Source organism: Crocodylus porosus, unplaced genomic scaffold, assembly GCF_001723895.1.
Source record: "Crocodylus porosus isolate Cpor-Errol unplaced genomic scaffold, CroPor_comp1, whole genome shotgun sequence".
In the NCBI taxonomy this organism is placed as follows: Eukaryota; Metazoa; Chordata; order Crocodylia; family Crocodylidae; genus Crocodylus; species Crocodylus porosus.
The window spans coordinates 329,591-333,478 of NW_017728890.1; positions in this window are offsets into that span (position 1 = coordinate 329,591).

Genomic DNA, 3,888 nt, shown 5'->3' on the forward strand with positions numbered 1-3,888 from the left:
ACAGATAAGGGTCAATCAGTCCCCACATTATCTCTCATCCAAGTCTCTAATAGTTAAAACATCAGCTTCAGCCCCGAAGCCGGAGGATTCAGATCCCTGCCAACACAAGTGTCAGCTGTCTGCTGTCTGTTCAGCCCTGCTCCCAGCAGAGCTGCCCAGCCCTGCTTGAAACCTCGCTACGGTTTTGGTCTCAGCAGTGATTTCCTGTGGCAAGGAGTTCTGCAGACTAATAACACGGTGCTTGGAACAGCGACGGCCTCGATCCGCTTGGAATTTGCCACCTTGGGATGAGAGGGGAAAGCAGGATTTATGACGCCTCATTTTATAGCGTTTCAGGCTGGCCAACCGCAAGTGTGTGAAAAACCATGGGTCAGGGCCCTGCAAAGTCATGGGGCTGCCTTCAAATAAGGAGATGATGTCTATTGTAAAGACTTTGGGATTCTTTTCATTTGCCTTCTGGAACGAGAGGACCAAAGTGATGCCTTCTGGCCTTTAATACCTGTAAAATCTATGGACGAGAGGGACTAGAAACATCCATTGTTATAATTATTACGCAAATGGGAGTTCAGGTTCTCCCCAAATCGCACAACATCGGCAGCTGCACGTTTATTTGTGACCTTCAGCCTGTGACGAGCTCTCTCGCAGGATCCACAGCACAACAGCACCTGGTCCACAGACTAGGTCCATCACACAGGCCAATGGAGGGCTGGACCCAGGACACATTCAGTGGCTTTTGTGGATGAAAGCAGAACAGGGGGGTTGTAACTTTATCATCTGTACTTCAAGCAGTAGATGACAGCTGCCACCTTGTCTGGCAGGCCATGCACTGAACCAGAGGCCTCAGAGCTAATGAGCCAGATGGGGCTAGCTCAACTCCAAGTGGGCACCTGTGACACACATGCCCTCCCAGCCAGCCAGCCCCGTGGCTTTGTGCTCTTCTCATTTTCTCTGCACACGCACATGTTCCACTTGGTTTCAGTGAGAAACTCCATGCTTGATTGCTTCTTTACGGGCCTGCGCGTTTAGCCCCTCCGAGGCACCTTGGGGGCTTGCCGTTGCCCCAATAGGGAAACTGAGGCACAAAGGGCTTATCCAAATCCCAAAAGGCACAAGCAGGACTAGAACCCAGGAGTTCTCCTCTGATACTCCCTCCCTAACCACTAGAAGACAGTGCCTTTGGAGAGGTAGGAGCAAAACCCAACGGTCCTGTGCAACCCTAGTGTCTTGCTAGAACAACTAGCCCCTCTTCCCAAAGACAGGAATGGGGACCCAGGCAGCTTCTCTCCCCCTTGCTCTAGCAACCAGACCCCTCCTCCCGAAACAGTACCCAGGAGTCCCAGCTGTCTTCGCCAGCATGTCCATCTCACACCCCAAGGTACCATCTATCTACCCCAACGCCGTACGCCCCAACTCCCAGCGACACCAGGGGTTGTGCCCCCATGGCCCACCCAATCTGGGAAGAGGGGGAAAAATTCATTAACTTCCCCCCTCCTGTCCTTGACTGGCCACTCTGTCGACGTGGTCCCTTCTTTGGTAGGAAGTCCTCAGCTTTGCCATTCTGGCTACATGCAGTTTGAGAAGGTCTTTAATGTCATGTTGGAAAATCAATTTGAGGTCAGGAACACACGCCACTGCAATCTTTGATAGTTTTTTCCTCTCTTCCACCAATCACGAATTTGGCCTCTCCCCCCCCCCCAGCCCTCCCCCCGGCCTCCTTTAAAACTTCAGATGCACAAAAAATAAATACTTCCAAATGTGCCTCTGACTGGGCAGCGAGCTGCTGTATCTTTAATTAGTGGCTTTCCTTCCTACTACCACTAACTAAGACGAAAATCCAGTCAAAAAAAGGTCGAGGCAGACCCCCATCACAGGCACGGCCGCTGCACAGAGAAGGGGCTGGGGAGGTCTCAGAGAGCCAGGAAGGGGCTTGTTTTGTGAGCAATACGCAGTCAAGTGATTGGGACATGCACATTGCCATGGCCATGCAACCGTGGTTGGGAGGGACGGAGCAAGCATTAGTCTGGGAGGGGGACGGGTCAGGACACCTGGGTTCAATTCATGCACGATGATGGGCGACTTTGCCGCCGCATGCCTCAGTTTCCCCCCTCTTTCCTTTGTGAGATCCACCGGCTTTTCAGACCTGGGGCTGTCTCTCATTGCGTGTTTGTTTGGAGTCCAGCACTGCAGGATTCTCTGAGTACTATACTGCAAATAATAATTAATGTTCTCCGAGCCCGTTCAAAGGCGAAGGCGGGGGGAGGGTGGGGGGACCAGGAGGTTGTGGGGCTGCTCTGGGGAACAGGCCAGCTAGTGCAGAGCAATTTATCTGAGGAGAAGCTGGGAAATTGCCGTTGCATCATACGTTCCAAAATGCCACATGGACCATGCATGGAACAAGCTGATGGGAGCAGATTCAGCTCCCGGTGACACCAGACTTTGGATGAAGTCCGAGTCCGGATTCACTCCTGGGTCGGTGAAGGCAATGCCATAGACTCTGATGCTCACCCATGCTAAGGCCGTAGCTCGTGTCATCAGTCACCTACCCTGGAGGTTTTCAAGGGGAGACTAAACAGTCACCTCGCTGGGGTCACCTAACCCCAGTTGTCTTCCTGCCTAGAGTTGGGGGGCTGGACCCCCTGGTCTGCAAGGTCCTTTCCAGCCCCTAACATCTATGAATCTATGAATCGTGCTAACCCCACTGAGGCCCAGTGGCCATCTCCACTCAGCTGGTCCAGTACAACCATTGATATTCCTGCACCCCAGAAGATCTCCCTCACTTCTCTTTACTTCTTTTCTAAGCTCTTTCCTTTCCCAACCCTGCTGTTTCTCCTTCCTCCACCTGCCCCTTGCTCCCTGGGGATGTCAGCCACTTTGAAACAGGGCCCTTCTAGGTCTGTCTACACTGTCACGGTGCTGCGGCAGAGCAGGTCCCCGAGTGCCCCAGCCCCCCTTCTGGGCTCCCTTAGGTGTTGTCCAGGGTGTCTCTAGGTGGGATGCCTAGATAGATCTTTTCCTAGACACCTGGGCCCCATTGCCTTCCTCCAAGTGCCGCCATTCACACCAGTGTGAAGGCTGTGCAAAGGGCAGCGTGTACAGGGCACCATGTGGAGCTGCTGTCCAGGATGGCTTGGGGGGACAAGCAAAGGGCAAGTTAGACCAAGTGGGGTGGGATTAGGTCTGCGGGAGTGGTGCACAGCTTCCCTGCCTTGGGCCTTGGCAGAGAGGATCAGCCTGGGGCTTGGGGTGGGACAGGATCGCTCCTTTCTTCCCCTTTGCATTTGCTCCCCGGGGAGAGAAGGAGCTGCGGGGGGCTGAGAACGGCCGCATCAGCCCCGGGAAGCCCTGGGAAATCAAACTGGAGCTGAACCTTGGCCAAGCCCCAGCAGTGAGAACCAGGGAAGAGGGGACCAGGCGTTAGGCAGTGCCTGCCCCCCACCTCCTCCTCCATGGCTTTCATTCCTCTGTGCTTTCCCCCGCATCTTGTCTCTGCTTTCTTTTCTTTCTCATCTATCTCTTTTCTTCTCCCTTCTATTCCCTCCCTTGGTTCAGTTCTTCCATCCCCCAGTTTCTTCCACTCTTTGGCTTCCTTCCTCCCCTTCCCACTATTTCTTTGCTTGTTGCTTTTTCCCATTCTTTTCTCTTTCCTTCCCCTCCATCCTTTCCTCCTCCTTCTGTTTCATTTGATCCCCCTTCTCTTTTACCTCCCTTCTCTTCCCCTTTTGCTTTTCTCTCTCCCACCTCCTTTCTCTTTCTTCTTCCCTCCTTTCCTTTCCCCATCCTCCTTTTTCTCTTTTTTCCTCCCTCCATGTCCTCTTCTTTCTTTCCCTCCCCTCCCCTCTTCCTTCTTTTCTTTTCTTCCCCCTCCTTTTCCTCTTTTTCTCGCTCTTA